This window comes from Notothenia rossii, assembly GCF_949606895.1.
Source record: "Notothenia rossii genome assembly, chromosome: 1".
NCBI classification, from domain to species: Eukaryota; Metazoa; Chordata; class Actinopteri; order Perciformes; family Nototheniidae; genus Notothenia; species Notothenia rossii.
Genome location: NC_136912.1, coordinates 86,751,528 through 86,770,293, shown reverse-complemented (window position 1 = coordinate 86,770,293; position 18,766 = coordinate 86,751,528). Strand labels below are relative to the sequence as shown.

The 18,766-nt window shown below is 41.4% G+C and overlaps 1 protein-coding gene across 3 annotated transcripts in view; it reads left to right on the top strand.

Moving 5' to 3' along the window:
• Positions 1-18,766, top strand: part of ncanb (neurocan b) — a 148,640-nt gene that overhangs the window by 3,550 nt on the left and 126,324 nt on the right. Inside the window, exon 1 of one of the 3 annotated variants that reach the window (XM_079679763.1) lies at positions 12,915-13,187. The exons of 1 other annotated variant lie outside the window; for it this stretch is intronic. The gene's annotated coding sequence lies outside the window, so the exon portion shown is untranslated. Of the gene's footprint in view, positions 1-12,914; positions 13,188-15,719; positions 15,819-18,766 lie in introns of those variants that run through there. One more of the 3 variants, XM_079679762.1, reaches the window with a different exon arrangement.

Below are 18,766 nucleotides of genomic sequence, written 5' to 3'. Positions count from 1 at the left end.
CAAGTGCTACTCAACTGGCTTTAGATAAGCCAGTCCTTTATTAGTATACAAGTGCTTTGTTGGTAATTATATCGCTCGAAGTTGAGTCGAAAGAGATAAGATATACTTTATTGATCCTAAGTTGGAAACATTTGCGTTACATCAGCATGTGTAACAGTTGTAAATATGCAGTGGTGTTTATTTGTAAATCATTTAGTATAATCACACAAATTATGTGTTTTATATTGAATAATTCTGTGTTCTTTATTGTTCTTTTATTGAGATGAAAAACCTGGGTCGCAGGTTCCTCAACAGTGCATTACAAGACATCTATCAATATGTGTATGTATACTCCACCATTAAACTGTCATATTCTGCACATTTATTATACTATCTACAAACATCTTATAATAGTATAATACATATGTATAATATCAGTTAAAATAACTGCTTAAACATACAGTAGTTAGCATTGCAGGAAAGCAATATATTAGTACTTTGCAGGCTTAATATGTATACCCCCAAAGCTTTTTTCTTATTCAAAATAAGACCTTAACCTAAAGTATTCTTTAATGTTTAAATAAAGCCTTATTAGTTTGTCTGTCTGTGTCTCCTATTAATATCTAATAATACAAATAATACATTTCAATAACGTGCTTTAACCACCAGGTGTCCCTTTCTATCAGCTGTGCACCGTTATGGTGTACATATACCAATATACCGATTGGATCGAATATAAAAGTCAGCCGAATTAGTATTGATACTGCAAGGAGACGTATTGTGTGAAGAGAAATTGAAGATTTTGTTTGATTGCTGATATATTTATGATCCACGTCACATATTCAGTTTTGGCGGCAGTTATTCCTGTTTGTCTAGAAGTCTTCTCACCAGGGCTCTATAAATCGCGAACTACGGCAGATATGTAATATTTAATGCAGCCGAACCGTGTATTACAATGCCGTTATGTGATGACCTTCAAAGAGAAAAGCAAGCAAACTCGGAATAAAGTATTATTTTATTTTTTTAAAATGTTTTCCGATTTCACATCAACAGGAAGTCCGGTTAACTATAATGTCCGTACGCAACAATATGGGGTATTGTTGCGTACGGACATTATAGTTAACCGGACTTCCTGTTGATCCGCGGGTGAATAATAATCACCACATTCCACACATCCCTTCACATTTAAATTTAAATGTACATTAAAGTATTTTGTGAGGCCTTCTAAAATGTTTTAAAATATAATTAGGGTTGTAGTTGAAGAGTTTGTAAATGATTGCGTTGCACAATCGCACAACGGCACGTCCATTAATTCCACAACCACACACATGGATTAACATCGATTTAATACATTAATGTAGCCTTTCGCACCACATACGTCATGCTTACGTCGAGGCAGTGGCAGGGGCAGGGGCGGGATCAACTCCTGAACAACAACAAAAAGCCGGCGTTTTATCCAGTTTGTACACAACGATGGAGAAACTTAACAAGCAGCAGTGGTCCACTGAAGAGACCAGCTACCTACTGGGTATCTGGTCTTCCGAAGAGGTACAGACGAAGCTGGAGCACAATCGGCCATTGTTGTTGTTGTCGGTGTCAGCTGTGAGGGGTTTCCGCGCGGTTTGGCTTTATGAAGCAGGCACGCAAACGGTTACGTCATGACGCAAACGATGACACAATGACGCAGCACCAGTCGGACTCTGGGGAGTGTGAAAAGAGCCGGAGCTAAACCGAAGAACCGGTTCTGAGCCTGAAAAGCTCTAGCACGGAGCTTGAACCGGAGTTGCGTTGGTGTGAATGAGGTGTGAGTGACGGGTTGGGACTGAGAACGTGTTGGCTTAGTGCAGAAACTTGTAGCGGAAGACATGAATGGACAAGAATTCAATTTTGCACTTGAGTAGTGTCCAGGCAAGTGAATGAGGAATAGGACATTTCACAAATGTAAGACATTAATATTCCTACAATGAAACTTCTGCTATGCCTAAAACCGACGAAGCCACCCTGGCTTGAGATGAAACCAGGGAGAGCAGCCAAGCAACTGCACCGTATCAGTACCGAGGATCTCTGGGCTCCAGTTATGCTGTTTGCCTGGTGGGCCTCCAGCTACAAATCCCATTGTTGGAAGCTTGTGCTATGATTCGCGGCTGCCTTTTGGCTAATGGCTTTAATCCTCCTAATTCTAAAGTAGAAAAGAAACAGTTCTATTTTTGCGATTTAACTGGGAGTTCAATGCCGTCTTCTCACTTTATATGTTACAAATGGATGAAGTTATTTTGGCTGTAGTGATGGAAGAAGTGGGAGGGATTCTGAAGATTACTGCAGAGAGACTAATTTACAGAAGCAGATAACCCTGATCCAATTAAGCAGTGAAAACACTCACAGCATCCTACACACACACTTTCAATTCTGTCTGTATTAATGATCGAGAAAGTCTGTGCTTTCAACTTTTGGTAGGTGCAGGGATCCTGTCAGCCCATATTTCATCTTTTCGGCAGCGTTTCAGTTGGCATCTCCATTCTCCCATTCTCAGGGTCGTTTCCTCGGTTTAATGAAGGCGGCACCTTTGCTCACCAAAGGACGTCAATCTGCTTGATCGACAGCTCTGTGTCCTGACACTGGCGAGCAGATGGAGCCGATCCTAAATGAGCCGCGGTTAGCTTTGCCTTGGCTAATAATATAATAGTCTGGCATTTGCCATATTGAACTAGCCACCGCTCCCAGAGCCAAGCAAATGAGCAGCACAGCTGGGCCAGTGGCAGAGCAGACAAAGCCCAGGGGGCACAGAGGCAGAGAAAAAGGTAGTTTACCACAGTCCCTCCAGACGCACCTCTTGAATATTCATCAATGACCCCCCCTGTCTTGCCCAAACCCAGATCTACACCCCTCTCCCACAAAATGTATTATTCAGATGAAGCATTTTCCCCTATTAAATACTATAAATAAATAACGACATCTGGTTACAGTTTTTGTCTGCTGAATTAATGACAGGGGCATAGTTGAGTATTGTCCAGTGATTGGATGAGTGGGTGTTAAGGGTGGATTTTATTTCAGTTATACCTTTCCTGTCCTGGCCTTTCCATTGTCTCTCTGGTTGGGTGCGATGCTTCCTTCCTTTGTTAAAATCAGGTGGCTTGTCAGTACGTCTGAATTGGATTGCGTCTCATTTATCCACCTCTTAAATCACCATGATGTAGAAGCAAACACTAGAAATCTGTTTGTTTCAACATTATGCCTGTGTTTTCCTATGCTAGAGTTAGTCCTCATGAAAAGAATGTGGTGTCAGCACCGGACAGCTCTTAAAGCATTCGCCTGTTTTTTACCTCGTTGTTCTTTCATATCTCGTGAACAAAAACTCAACAGGGCACATCCTCACACGCAGTGAGGTACTGAAAGATGCATCCCTCATGGATATCAATATCAAGTATGTTGGCATCATTGTTGTACAGGCTAGGGCTGCTCGATTATGGCAAAAATCACAATCTCGATTATTTGGCTCAATAATTGATATCACGATTATTATCCATTTACTTTGAAAACATCAATTTATTGAACAAAAAAATGGAATAGTGTGTTTTTAACAGTTTATTACCCTGAACTTTAAGTATAATTCAACTGAAAAAACAATTAAAAAAAAAAAAAAAAAATCGTTTTATTTCGATTATGTTGTTTTCATAATCTTTGCAAGCCAAGATCGTAATTTCGATTAAAATACGATTAATTGAGCAGCCCTAGTACAGGCTCTGTCTGTCACATTCTGATGAACTGGATACAGGGAGTGCTTGAGAAACCTACAGATGGCCAATGTTTTCCAGTCTAGTGTGTCACATTTCCCAAAGGAAAAGTGTGTGTGAAAGTGCTCAATTTGTATTTATTATGGTACAAAGGAATCCCCGGAGTCTAAGAAAAATAGGAGCTAGAGCTACGTGGATAGAAGAAGAGAAAGGTAAGCCATTGTTACTGAGAGTGATTTCGGTCTGTCTTCCTCTACCTCACACTGCCTGCCTAGATTCAACACAGCAGGGCTTTTCATGAAGCCGAGGCACCAGTGTGATACTTATAAAGCTCTCCTCGCTAATCAGAGATCTAGCTCTGGGGTTGCAGAAACCAATCACATGGATTTATGGGAGAGAATATAAAAGTTGTATAATGAATTTCATTCAGAACCCTTACACCCAGGTTGGGCTTATCCATGCACTTTATATTTTGTGTGATGACTTTGTTTGTGTACAGGGTTTGAGTAGTGAGTGAGTGCAGTATTTGACTTCTGTTGCTGTTGATATTGGTTAATCATTTTGGTCACACAAAGTAACACATAATGTGACTTTCCCTCCTTTGTGTTATTCAAACAAATACTGAATGCCAAAAGAGCATTAAGCGCAAAATGCCTCAGTGCATCATTTCTGTAAAATATTGTGGCTTCAAAAGGTTTGTTGTTGGTGCGTTTTGTTGATAGGAAAAAAATCACCTCTGCTTTTATTCCATATACAAACGATAAAAACCAGGTCTCTTTAATCCTCCAGTGTGTCTACCTCTAGGCGCACTGCTGTGAATCCCATTTCTCTTACATTTTTTTATTTTTGTGGTAATACTGCCTTTTGATGTTTTCACATCACTCAATGTTGTTTTCATGATATTGCCGCTTCAAACATACTCATAAGGTGGACACATCCAATAGTTGTCGTTTTCGCGGAAAGTCCAAGTATTACGCTGGAGGAAAGTCAGGAGTTCACTAAAGACATTAGGATTAATCCCCTGGGAACCAAGAATGTGAATAAAAACTTGAATGGAAATCCACCTAAATGCTATTAAAACATTTCAGTCCAGTCCAAAGTGATAGACTGGTTCCAGTTTAACATTGCCATCCCAATAATCTAGCCCATGGATGTCTAAAAACATCAAAGAGTGAAGCACTTTATTGAAAAAGCCATCTCTTCAGATTTAAACTGAAGAGACACAGACCGAGATACAGACACAGTTTGACAGGGAAAGCATCAGCTCCTGGTCAACCTGCAGCCCTCAGTGGATTTGGTCAATTGTGTCGAAACTCGGCCTTTTTGGTTTTGTGGTCCATGCCGGTTTAGCCACCCGACAGATATCAGCAAATATTCTCCTTCAAAGGGTTTGACCCTGTGCAGTTATGGGCGGTTGTGTGTGAGTTAATGAGTGTTTGAGTCTGCACATGTGTGTTGTGAGAGTGGACCGAGAGATCCAAAGATTTGCTGAGCTGAAGAGGTTGAGCCAGGAAGATTATAGACAGGGTGAAAAGGCCAACGTGAGATCTATCTTTATACTGTATGTACAGCAAGCACCGTCTCCACTCTTTAATAAGCTGAAGTGAAAATATTGTGTGTTACTCAGTTCTTTTGTTTCCAATTCTTTGATTTCACATCGAAATTCCACTTCATCTCCTCGGCACAGCCTTAGGGACACCATCCAATTGATTTTAATACGGAATTTGTAAGACTCTTAGCGGGTCAGATGTCTTGCCAGTAGAGTCGCTAGTCGTTTTGCAGTCAGTAATAAGATTGCCAATGCTTGGCCAAAGTGGTTTTTACATGGAGCTGTGAAGCGTGCCGCCTTCAAAGCTCTGAGGCATTAGAGTCGATGGTTGTAGACTAGGGCGCAGGCTCAAGGACTGTGCCTAATGTGAGACTTTATCAATGGACCAACAACTTTTAGTAGCAAGGGAATTTCTTTTGCCAGTTTATCTTGCTTTGTTCATAAGACATTGCATTTTAAGGTGTCATTTCCATTCAAATGGCTTTCACTGCGTTTTGTCAACATAGAGCAAGCAAAGAAATATAATTAACTGTTTGCTTTTCAAATCACAAGAAAACCAAGTCAGTCACCCCGTCAGCCAATAGCCCGACTGAATATGGAGGTTACAGATGTTAATGTACCAGACTGTTGGACAATTACCCTTTTGTTGCAGAAGCTCCCCACACCATTCCCCTCTGTGGTTTAGAGTAGCTTCTCCGCTCTGGCTAATTCAAAATGAACTGTTGGGATGTTTACCAGTTCTGTTTTGTAATTAAGTGTCAAGGCGCAAAATTAATAGACCAGAAAGAAGTTGTGGAAAATGCAGAAAACGAAGAGACATTGTCACTCAATCAAGAGTCAAGAACGATATCGGTCAACTGTCTTTGTTTTGCATGACTGTTTTTCTCTTTGTTATGTAATAAAATGTAAAGTGCAGACATCTCCTTTTAAACTGATGTGTGCTTTCTTAAGCCCACGTGCAGCTCTCTGAACCCTTCATAACGAAATGAACTGCGTCCCCTTGCGTCCTTTCTCTGCTCCCATTCTCTTGGCTTCAATAAATGGGGTTGTCTGTCTATCTGTCTTTCTGTCCATCCTGATAATTACCCTTGGTGTGTGGTGCTGGTGCCCTCCGGTGTGCTCCCGGACCTCTTTGATACATTTGGCAACTGCTCTAAGAACTGTTGTCAGGGCACCTCTAGTGACTGTGGCTGCCTTAGACTTGGCATCTGTGTGTGTGTGTGTGTGTGTGTGTGTGTGTGTGTGTGTGTGTGTGTGTGTGTGTGTGTGTGTGTGTGTGTGTGTGTGTGTGTGTGTGTGTGTGTGTGTGTGTGTGTGTGTGTGTGTGTGTGTGTGTGTGTGTGTGTGTGTGTGTGTGTGTGTGTGTGTGTGTGTGTGTGTGTGTGTGTATTTGTGTGATAGAGAGCCTTGTCTGCGAGCATTGCTATCCCCAAGTGTCCAGCTCTGAGCTGGGATTGATTGGGGACTGCTGTCTGTGATGGATCAGTCTCTGCACTGGACTGTTGGCTTAGCTGTTGATTACTGACTACTGTCTGTCAGAGTGCTGGGGGTTACTGTAGCTGCAGTGCGTTCATTATAGATAATGATGGTTATCCCTGACTATTCTTATCGGTTTTTACCTGCCCATTCTAGCAGTGTTCATTGGGCTTAATTGAAGAGCAGCAGAAAAAAGCTTTTTTAAGGCGTAATTGTAGTAAAAGGCCTTTCTATGCTTACCCCTTCTGGTACCACTTTACAATAAGACTACCCTAATAAAGGGCTTATGAATAGTTTGTAATTAATCTATTAATTAGGTTGTGAACACTTTATAAATCATTAATAAGCTTTTACAAGACATGAGATAAACAGGGCAACTGTGACCGGTTGCTTGCCAAATAGTGAGCCCACATTTATCTGGACTGCTAAGCCTTATATTGGCTACTTAGCTTACTTCGTCTTCTTCATCAGCTAGCATCCTTGGTATCTGTTGTTCACTGAGTTGATTCTCGCTAAGTAGCCAATATAAGGCTTAGTCATCTAGCCAAATAGTGAGCCTGTTTTGATGTATGAAAACTATGTTAGAACTTGTTTATAAATGGTTCTTAATGATTAATAAAGTGTTTACAACCTAATTCATAACCTAATTATAACCCTTTTATAAGGGTAGTCTTATTGTAAAGTGGTACCCTTCTTCTTTATGACTTGTGATTGTGTCATGCACAAACTGTCCGCATGACTCATAAAACACACACACACAGAAAAACGCAAGGCTTTTGAGGGCTTGCAGGACTGCAGGCACCTCAGGCGTTTGAGACCAGACCCTAATTGGGCCTCGTCTTAGCGTGACCTTTATTGTTTTGACAGAAGGGGGATCAGAGGGAAACACACCAAGCCGAGGTTATCTCCTCTCCCCTCCCCTTCCCTCCATGTCAAACCACCGTGAAGGAGGCATGTGCGTGCAGCCATTAGCTGCCTCCCTTTCCAAAAGGGTCAAAGCTGTCTGAAGCCTTGGAGTGGGTGTTATCACACTCAACTCAATGGGTAGTGTGTGTGTGTGTGTGTGTGTGTGTGTGTGTGTGTGTGTGTGTGTGTGTGTGTGTGTGTGTGTGTGTGTGTGTGTGTGTGTGTGTGTGTGTGTGTGTGTGTGTGTGTGTGTGTGTGTGTGTGTGTGTGTGTGTGTGTGTGTGTGTGTGTGTGTGTGTGTGAGACTGTACTATACACAAGCATTGCTAGATGGTCCAAATAGCGAGTCAGCTCCACAGCGCGTGATGTGATTTAGCACGGAGCCATTAGCAGTCAAGCTGTGTGTGCTTCAGGTGTTCTCAGAGGGAATGGAGAAAGAAATACTCCCCGCCGCGATGCACACTGTTTTTAAATGCTCCCTGGTGATTTATTAGGAAAACCTTTCTTCAGACCGCCCACTCTCACTTTGCTACTTTAGAACCTATGGGTACAGAGTTTGTGTGCAGACTCAATGCACTCAGTGCTGAGGTGGCAGGAGAGCAATTTGGAGTGGATTTAAAGTGGCCATTTGAGATTCCCAGTAGATCATTGCTAAAGAAGTCATGAATTGGTGTATGTGTCATAAAAGAAAAACAGCACCCATTCTTTCTTCCTTCTCCTTCCTCCTCCTCCTATGCATCTCTCTGAACGCATCAAGGTCATTTCACTTTAGAGAGGCCAGTTCTGCAATCACGCTCCTTGATTGCGCTGTTTATTTTTAATCAGGATCTCAGACAGGACAGCTTCTTAAACAGCCCATCCCCTCACAGCGCAGCAATCACTGCATTTGTCGTTCCTTATGTATTACTACAAACAACCTTAATTGGCTGCTCTTTCTCCCTCGACTACACTGCTGCGCTTGAAGAGGACGCTCAGGATTATTAGCGCTTTTTTAAAAGCAGACTGAAATTAGCGATGTAAATGAATTCTCAAGATTGTGATTTGATTAATTTATAAACTACGGTTTCAAGATGGATGTGCTCCTGTTCTCTCTGTGTTGTTGGTCCCCTGCCCACTGGTGTTTATGTCCGAGCTGAGCTTTATTTACGCTGCCCACCTGCGTACCATCCAGCAGCGGTGTATGTCCAAGTGGCTTTTGTCTTTTCCTAAAGCCAGGAGCTCAGGCTGCTCAACTTGTCACATCCGCAGATCATACTGCCAGCTCCCCGGGCCTCCTGTGGCATCTGCTCTTTGCATTGGCTGCAAGATAAATGAGGTGTTTGCTTTTCTTTGGCAGGGCGGTACCTTTCAGAAGGTCAACAAGGGTGGCTTCGCTGGGGAAAGGGGGCTCTGTTGATGTGGCTCAAACCTCAGCTCTTTAAAGGGCCAGCAGCTCTGAATGTGTCAGCCCATTACCCACCAATCATGTATGCTTTAGCTTAGTGCCAAGCATCTCCCAAAGCTGTCTATAAGTATGTAGATGGATTCCAACTATCCCCAAAGCCACTGGTTTCACTGCTCTAGATGATGAAAGTCCACTAAGAGATGAGTAATCCATCAGGTGAATATTTCATCTAATTATCCTCTTTTTGTAAAACGGTAATGGATATTTAAAACCTTTGTGCATGTATGGAAGGTTCAACAAAGATGTACACATTATAAAGAAGAATTATCAAAAGCAAAGCATTTCAGTGAAATAATTACATTCCCAACTAACACTAATTGAAAGTGTATATGCTGCATCATTGCTTTAGGAAACTGACTATCAGCGAGCTTGAGTATTTCAATCTTTTCTTTCAATCCTTAGAAGGCTTTCTCAGTCAGTTTGACTGTAATTGTATGAGTTGCCTTGAATATGGCACACGCATCAACACCAGCAGCTCAACATTTTCAGTTTATCAGTGAACTATTTCAACATTTACTTCTAAGAAAATGAGTCAGAATTACTCTGACAATAACCTGACTTTAGTTTCGGGTGAAATGGCTCAGTATCTATTGTATGGACATTAAAAGGCTATGTGGCATAGTCTGACTTACAGTCATAATGAAGTAACATACAATGTGTGTTTGCTGTGAAAGATTAGAATAAAGTGGAAAATCAAAGTGGATGCAGTGTTATATATAATCAGAATCAGAATACCTTTATTAGTGATACGAGGAGTGAAGCAGGTAGGACCCAAACGCAGATAATACTGATAACACCTTTATTTCAAGGGCTCTTATCGAAAATCACTTGAAAACACAAAACACTCCACGGTGAACTCATTCACCAACAAAAGACGAACCAACACTGAACACAGGAAGAGACAAGACTAAATACAGGGAGGGGTAATCACAAGACGAAAAACAGCCGGGCAGGGGAGGAGAAACACAAGGGCCACAGGTGAACACAATCAGACAACTAGACACATAAGGGAAACTAACGACAGGAGGAAAAACACAGGGAAAAGGACCAGGGGGGTATACTACGAAGTTGGTTCAACCTAACCTGGATATGTTTGAGTTAGCCGGTTGGCCTAATCCAAAACATACGCGCTCTCGCTAAACGGTACTATGACGCGGGTTATCAAGTGGATCGCTCAAGCCAGCCGTGCCCTATCTAGTTAGGTGCGCGTTCACATGAAAGGGGTGGTAGTTGGAGCATTCGACCAATCACAAACATGGAGAAGCATACTGACAGCGCAGCGTCATACTTCCTGAATGAAAAGTCAACTATATAATTAGACACATATGAAGACGTTAAACTTTAAACATCCATGACTTAGCTGACTCAGATAAGGAGATATATGATACATTATGATGTGATATGCCGCGGACTGTACTTAATGTTACTTTGATCCGGTTACTTATGTTGTGGCAGATATTTAACTTAAGTAAGCTTTCTTAACGCTAATGTTATAATAGTCAGATTGCTCTGAAGATGGGAGGTGATATTCTATTAATGTTCACGTTCACACAGTCTGTGATTTTTGCCGGCCGTCTTTCCTGCAACGGCAGCTTTTCTGTATTTCCTTTCTCCTGTAATATGACTTGATCGCTTTAAACTTCGCACACTGAGCTCTGATTGGTCAGCAGGCAGTGCTTTCACTGAGTTGAGCTCTTAGCCTGCAACCTAACCTGCTCCCGACCAGGTTAGCCGCACAGCGTAAGTTAGCATGGAGATCTAGCCTGCTAAAAAGAGAACCAGCTTCGTAGGACCGGAAACCCCAAGTTTTCCCTGAAGTTAGCCGGCTAAGCGAAAATCCTGCTTCGTAATATACCCCCCAGGCAATATACAAGGAGGAAATCATGACAGGGAGAACAGCAAAACACCCAAACCTACATAGAAACGTGACATGACATGAGAATCGTGACAATTAGTCCCACAGAGGGGACATTTGCATTGTTACAGCAGGAAAGAGCCACAGACACCTTAATGTTAAATATGTTAAAAAAAAAAAAAAGTACTAAGTTATGATATAATAAAAAATATAATAAAAGAATAAAAGTAAAAAAAATACTTTTCAAAATACAAATCCTGTAACGGTTCTAAGGATTTAGCAGCCAGGTATAAATTACACAGTTATTAACGGCATATATATATTGCACATATAGCACATATAAATAAGTAAATATAATAATATAGGTTTATCCATTGTATTATATATATCTGTTCCAGTTAACCGAGGAGTTTAGACCAATGTCAATGGGATAAATACTCATTAGTGAGAGATTTTATGAATCTCTCCCTGATTTGGTTGTTTTTTTGTTTTTTTCAATGTAAGCCTTTTATATGGAAATCTTACAAAGGGATGACATGCAACAAAGGTCTCGAATAACTGGATTTCAAATGCATTTCCACACTCAGTTTTATAAGGAAAATACAAAATTACAAAATCAACTGGGCTTTTGGAGAAATCTACTCATGGCTTAGCCTGGTCTTGCGTCTACCTACAATGAACCTTTCGCAGTCCTTTGTTTTATGTCATTCAAAAGATCTCTTTGTTGTGTCTGCAGGTCTCCCTCAGCTAACAGATGTTTTGTATTTTTTTACTTCTCCATGCTACATCAACCCTCCACTCATCCATTCATCCACAGCTCCACAGTTCTCTCCCTCTTCCGTTCCTTTCAATTAGACCTTCTGGCTGATCATTTACTTTACCAACCACCCCCATCACTCGGCTCAGTCTCTGTGTGGAAGTATATTTTTATATAAGCGGCATGAGTTTATTTTCCCCCTCTCTGTAAACACTGTTTGATGACTTGAAATAACTTTGCCGATGCTTTCTCCTTCAAAGAGGAGGCATCTTAATGAGACACTACGTAACTTGAGAGGCTGAAATACGATGCTTTTGGATTCATTCATGGAGTTCATGGTCTCCTCTTTGATGAGGTTGTAGTTAAAGGGGACCTATCATGCAAAATGCACTTTTTAATGTCTTTTATCCATAAATGTGTCCCCGGCAGAGTTCCCGTTAGCCGGTAATTACCGGACTACGACCGGTAAAATATGCTGAAGACCGGCAAATCTAAATTTCTCCGGTCAAAGTGTCCATTCAAAATAATTTCCGTTTAGCGCAATACCGCATCAGTTGCGCAATTTGCGCCACTTATGTGACAGACAAGAATAGCCAATTCTAATGTTGTTAAGAACTCAGACACTTAGGAGGTAGGACCCAATTGCACGGCCCGGGAGACAGAGGTAAAGTATTTGTAGGATACTTTATTTTTTCATGAACAGCAAAAAATTAACAACAAAAAAAGGTCTCTATCAATCTCTAGCTGAGATGACAAAAAATGGAGAACAAAATGAAAACGCTCACGTAGTGAGGATCAAACTATCAAGAACTCAAAAGAGCATAGACCTGACTGTGGCAAGAGACAAAAGCAAAGCACTGACCATGGCAATAGACAAAAACGAACTGACACTGAACACTGGGAGACAGGGGAATTTAAACACAGGGTAACAAGACATAGGTGGGAACAATCAGGGGCGGGGCTGACACTGATTAGCACAGGAGACAAAGAAGGGGTGACAGGTGAAAACAATCAGGAAATTAGACACACCAGGGAACTAACGACAGACAGGAAAACACAGCGAAAAAAGACCAGACAATACACAGGGAGGAAAACATGACAACGAGAAAAGCAAAAAACCCACTACCAGACACACAAAACTAAAAACGTGACACAACACAAGAATCATGACAAGTGTCTAACACTTAATGTGGAGAAAGAGATGTCCTGTATGGGTTGATTGTGCGTTGATCTGCTGGTAATGCCTCGGGGTTCCGGTGGGCATGTAAACAAATGCATAATGCTGCGCTATACTTTGCGGCCTCACCCGGTTGCATAGCGACGCTTATTGTTTAGGTGTCTTTTAATAAGCAGGTAGTCATATCATTAGCGAGAACTAGCTGGATCTGATCGATATGGACATAAACGCGAGTAAAGTCTAATCTGACAGGAGAGAGAGATCAGCTGCTGCTGACGAGTCGACACGCAGCTCCGCATGATCACCTGCAGCGGTGAGCGGACAAAACACACACACTTCAGGTTAGAATATCACACGTAGCTATTTTAATTACCTCTCATACTACCGTAACTAGTTATAGATATGTTTAGTTTTACTGTCGGGTCACTCATTACTGATCCGCGAGCTGCATGATACTGGCAGGCTGTCAGGAGAGGGAGAGAGCGCTCCGTTTATTATTCCTGTGTTATTGTAAATTACTGTACACTTTTGAATAATGTAGTTAATCTACTATAATTAGTTTGTTTAATATCGAATCATATCAATTTGTTTTAAAGCACAATAAATAACAAAGAAGACCTTTGACCGGCACTTTTCTAATTTTGTCCGGAAGATTTAAACTTTAACGGACATGTTGACCGGCGAAAAAATATTCTAAGTCCCCGGTGTGTCAGGGAACTCAAGCAGCGTCAGAAAATAAAACCCTCTCTCTTTTTCTCCGTACCCACATCTCTTAAAACGGGGGTACAACAGAGCTGATCCAGATTTGCGTCCGATATGACGTAATATCTGAAATGTGGACCCACGGCACTATCAGAAAGTTGCTATCAGAAACAATGCCCGACTGTTTTGGATGTAATATGGTCGGTCTTTACATTAGCACCACCAACACTCAGAGCTAACCTGTACTGGAGAGCATGTGTGTGAATAAGCAGGAAATACAAAGGAACTCACCTTGTGGTATAACCGGCAAGAGAGAAAGCCTTTGAGCTCCATACTGTTTCAGAAATAATCCTAGATAATCCATGATATGGCGTTTCATCACTGCAGTATTTAGTTTAGTAGACAGTAGCTGCCGGGTCCCACATGAGCTCAGCCCCCTCCTTTTACATTTTATCAATCTTTTATTTTTTTAAAGCTTTATACCCCAAATCAGCACTTTTGAAACAGGAAGTGAAATAGAGGGATATGAGGCATGGCTAGAATGGGTGATCTGTTTGGTATTTTGAGCAAAACACTTCATAGACATGTTTTTTATATATTTGTATATATCTGAGAAATATGCTATTGCCTAAAAATAGCATGATAGGTGACCTTTAAGAGAGTTCTTAAGACTGTTCACACTTCAGAGCTCTGTGGCTTTTGTGATGCTGTGTTTTTTCCTCAGGTAATATTTAAATCTCTCTTGCTGGATGTAGCCTCGGTGTGCATGCAGCTACCTTCTCCTTCAACTCATTATATCGGAGCAGCCTGGCTTTTTTGGTTCATTGTCATTAATTATACAAAGCATACGCAAAACATGAGCATCTAAGGAGCTCTAAGCATTAACATGGGAAGCTTGTGTTCTAAGCTTTTGTCTTAATGCTTCTTGTTTCTTTGTTTAAGTCTCTTTCACAGCGCAGGGGGGGAGTCTGCAACAAAACAGTAACAAGACATTGTAAACAAAAGCTTTAATTTCTTATAAATAAGTGAAAATAGGTTGTAAAAATAGCACTGGAAAAATATCCATAACTTCCAATCTCCTGTCTTTCATCCCACACTTTCAAACACACTGATGCCATCTCACATGTCAAGACTTCTACCTGTATTATTTTGTGCGGACACACTGCACCAGAACACTTCGCACCACCGGTCACACCATTTTCCCTCTGTGTATTCCTCAGAGTAGTATGTCCCTTGCCCAACATGCAGGAACTGTACCTCCTCTTCCGTGAGGTGATAGCAGGTATTGGGTCTTGTAGCTGTCACAGTGGCTAGGGGGAAACATATTCTCAGAAACAAAATGACCGACCCATATCTGCAACATCTTTTTAATATTAAAAATGAGATAGAAAGAAAAGTTGCCTGCAAGTTGTATTCAGGGAGATGAGAGCCGCACAGAATATTTGGAGGAGCAGGTTTTGAGTTGGCATGAAGTGGAAAGCAGGTGAAATTAGGAATAGAAACAAGATTTGTAATAAACGGAACACATAATGCTCTCTCTGCTCCTTGAATAGAGTATAAAGTTATTTTTTTGTATTTAATGGATAGATACAACATCAACTTCCTCATCTGACTCAAAGAAAAAAGTGTGTTTGCCAAAATGTTGAATTACTTTTTTAATAAATCGCACAGTCTTGTTGACATAGCAATTATTGTCACCTACTTTAATTTGTGTCTCAACATTGTGACACTTTTATATTTTTCCAAACTGCTTCCTGCCCCTTTCTGTTAGATGTTACTTATTATGCGTCGAGAATCTGCAGACTGAGATTGAACTGATATCAGGAACACATTACCCACACCACAGGCATCCTTCACTCCGTTGGGCTTTGCCTTTGAGATCCTCTTTTCTTCCAGCCAATTCATTTATTCACCAACTGTTAGGTCAGAACAGTCAAAGCAGAGGAAAGAAAAGAGAGAACATGCTTTAGAAATGCTAATTCAAAGGGTGTTAAACTTGCTTTTTGGTCTTGTCAAGATGTTTAACCAGTCCAAAGTAGATATTTTACAACGTCAGCCTAACAAAAATCAATTCAACATGTGCGAAGCAGCTCATAAAATCAAAATGTGTCCCCGGGCTGCCAGTGCTGCATCTGGGGAGAGAGAGGGCATGGAGGGAAGAGAGGCAGCCATTGCTTGAACAGTTGGCTGCACTGACAGGACAGCATCCATCAGCGCTTGATGGGCAACAGTAGGTTACCAGGTATGAGCCGATGGAGAGAGCAGGCTGCACTGATAAACATTCAAAAATATCATCCAGATATTAAACCCATCATTGGCTGTGAAATATGAGAAGCGGGTTGTTTTTCCTGGAGGTAATTACTGTCCATGTCTGTAATTTGCCTCAGCTGTTGCAATGGGACCTCTTATTCGACGCGTGACTCCTCCGTCAGGCTCAGATCGTGCCTGTAAAGTCCCACTACAGTAGTAACGCATGAGGACTGCTGAGAGCCTCTGGCTGTATGTGGTTGTGATGAGATGTGTAATTCGCCAAAGCAGCCTGACAAAGTGCTACAGGCACGCGAGATGAAGGGCGATGAGCCAGGAGTGAGGTCAGTGGAGAGGAGAGGTTATTGTAGCCTGTAAAATTCAAGGTTGATCCACATCTATTCAATCATGCATATCTCTCTGTTTTATCTCTTACTCAAGGCTAATCTGAACTTCCTCCCTTCGTTTACATTATGTCTTCCCATTTGTGTTATTCAAAGTAGTTGTCATTATGTTAGGGTAAACAGTGCCTTTTAATACTGCTGCCGTTTTAAGAATGAATGGCAAGCAGGGGCAAGGCTACGGTATTCATCAGCGGCTTTGCTTGCATCGGCAAGAGACCAGGTGGCAGAGGTGGAGGTTAACATCACCGATCAGGGTAATTAATCGCTCCAATTTAGTCATTAAGTGTTGAGTTGGAAGCGAGAGCTGTCACCTGCAGAGTCGCAAAGAGAAGAGTGAGCAGCAGGGAGAGAGGAGGGAGGCAGAAAGCTATCAACTCTTGTTTAAAACTGTTCAATTTATTATTGATAATTATTTATTATTGAAAAAAAAATTACAAAAAAAAAGTGTGTGTGTGTGTGTGTGTGTGTGTGTGTGTGTGTGTGTGTGTGTGTGTGTGTGTGTGTGTGTGTGTGTGTGTGTGTGTGTGTGTGTGTGTGTGTGTGTGTGTGTGTGTGTGTGTGTGTGTGTGTGTGTGTGTGTGTGTGTGTGTGTGTGTGTGTGTGTGTGTGTGTGTGTGGCCCTTGAAGAAATTCTCCCAGGCCCCTGGAGTGAGACCTTCACTGCAAAGACTCTCATCAGTGCTCCCACAGAGAGGTGGGAATTGGCCGGAAATAGGAGAGAGAGATAAAGAGGGGTTGAGGAGAGAGAAGTGAAATGTGGAAATAAGAAGGTAAAGATAAAAAAAAGAAGCAGAAACTAGTAGATCCACATACATTAATAACCGTATATAACGTGTCATGAGAGGAGGTAATGGTAATCTGCCCAAAGAATTTCACAATGATGCTGATGGAAATGCATTTTTCACTCACTCATACAAACCTCAATATAGTTTGTCATATTTTTTCTGTAGGTCCAATTTCAAGTGAACAGCCTGAATTGGAAGAAAGGTATTTGTAAAACAAATGGCATACTTGAAGGATCCTCTTTTAAAAGCCTTCTGTTTGCTAGAGAGACACAGGATGCCCAATGTCTTTACAGTATGATTTATTATGAACAAAGACTGTTCTCACCCAAAAAATATCTTTGCAGTTTGTTCACATTTTTCACATCACTTTAAAAAAAAAAAAAAGATTCTTGACAAGTTACCGCCTATGGTCAGCCAATTGATTGATTTTCCAAGCAAAGGGACAAGTAGCATAGTAAAGCTTAAGCAGCCCAAAAGGAGGAGGTATTTGTGGATAGTGCGGCATACAGTGTCTGAATGGCAACCCCAAATACAGATACATTTTTGAAGGCAACAACACTCAACCTATTTTGTTGTTTAGGTATTCAAAGGGGATGTTGAGCGATGCAAACTGGACAGACAGTACACTAACCCTTTACATACTTCACAAGAGATGCACACTAGAAGGCAGGAATAAAGAATAATGCAAATATAGCCAGAAACATGATTATGAAAGAGAGACATTTATGTACCTTTTTACAGATACCTAAACTACCCAATCTGTAGAATGCCATCCAGAGAAATGGCTACGGCCATTGGGTCCTCATGTTACAGATGGTCCGAGGAACTGCCCTGCATGTCTGTCCTATAAACAAGAGAAAGATGGTGATGTTTTGAGCTCACTGGCTCTCCTCTAAATCAGCCCCAATGTTGTTAACTTCTCTTCTGTTCCTTTTTGAATCCACTTTCTGCCTCTGTCTTCTGCTCTCCTACTTGTCTTTCCGTCACAATGCTCCTAGAGCAACTTCACCTTCAGTTCTATTTATCTTCAAACCTGCCTCCTCTGATGCTACATAAAGCGTGTGTTCCTCTTGTGTTCCAGAGTAATTACTGTACAGGCTGGAGGAGGTTATTTTGGCACGCTAGCACTCTTTCTCTCTGATATTCAAATAAGCGTCTGCGTCCTCGTTTGTCATCAGTTCAATGGCGTGTGTGCGTGTGCGTGCATATGTGCCGTCTAATCTCTTATTTAGAGTATCACACAGGAAAGGCATTAACATCGGTGGTGTGAGAAATTAGAAACGTGGCTGATTAATTCCCAGCCAAAAAGGAATTAAACGGCCCGTCTCTGCCTCCGTGTTTCTTCCAGGATTTACCTGCAGTGTGATTGAAGGTGGCTGCTCCGCGCTGCCACTGTCGTTAATAATCACCAGCCTTCAGGAAGATTCATGCCGCCATGAGCCAGTTGGTTCAAAACACTTAGCCATTACACATGACACTGAGGGCTTGATGTATGACAGGCTAATAGCTTTACACTCCAACAACAATACTGTTCAACAACAATCGGGTCCATTAAGCTTCTATCAAACAAGCTTCATTTGTGTATGAATGGCGGCTTGTAATAAGGCTGAATTAAAAACGAGTGACTATAATTTACAATACATCTTTTTTATTTGTTTGGTTTTAATTGTTATAACTGAGGAACCCAGCAGATGTGCACTTCTATCTGCGTGTGTTTGTCATATGGTGTGAAGTTTTGTTGGGAAAACACACTC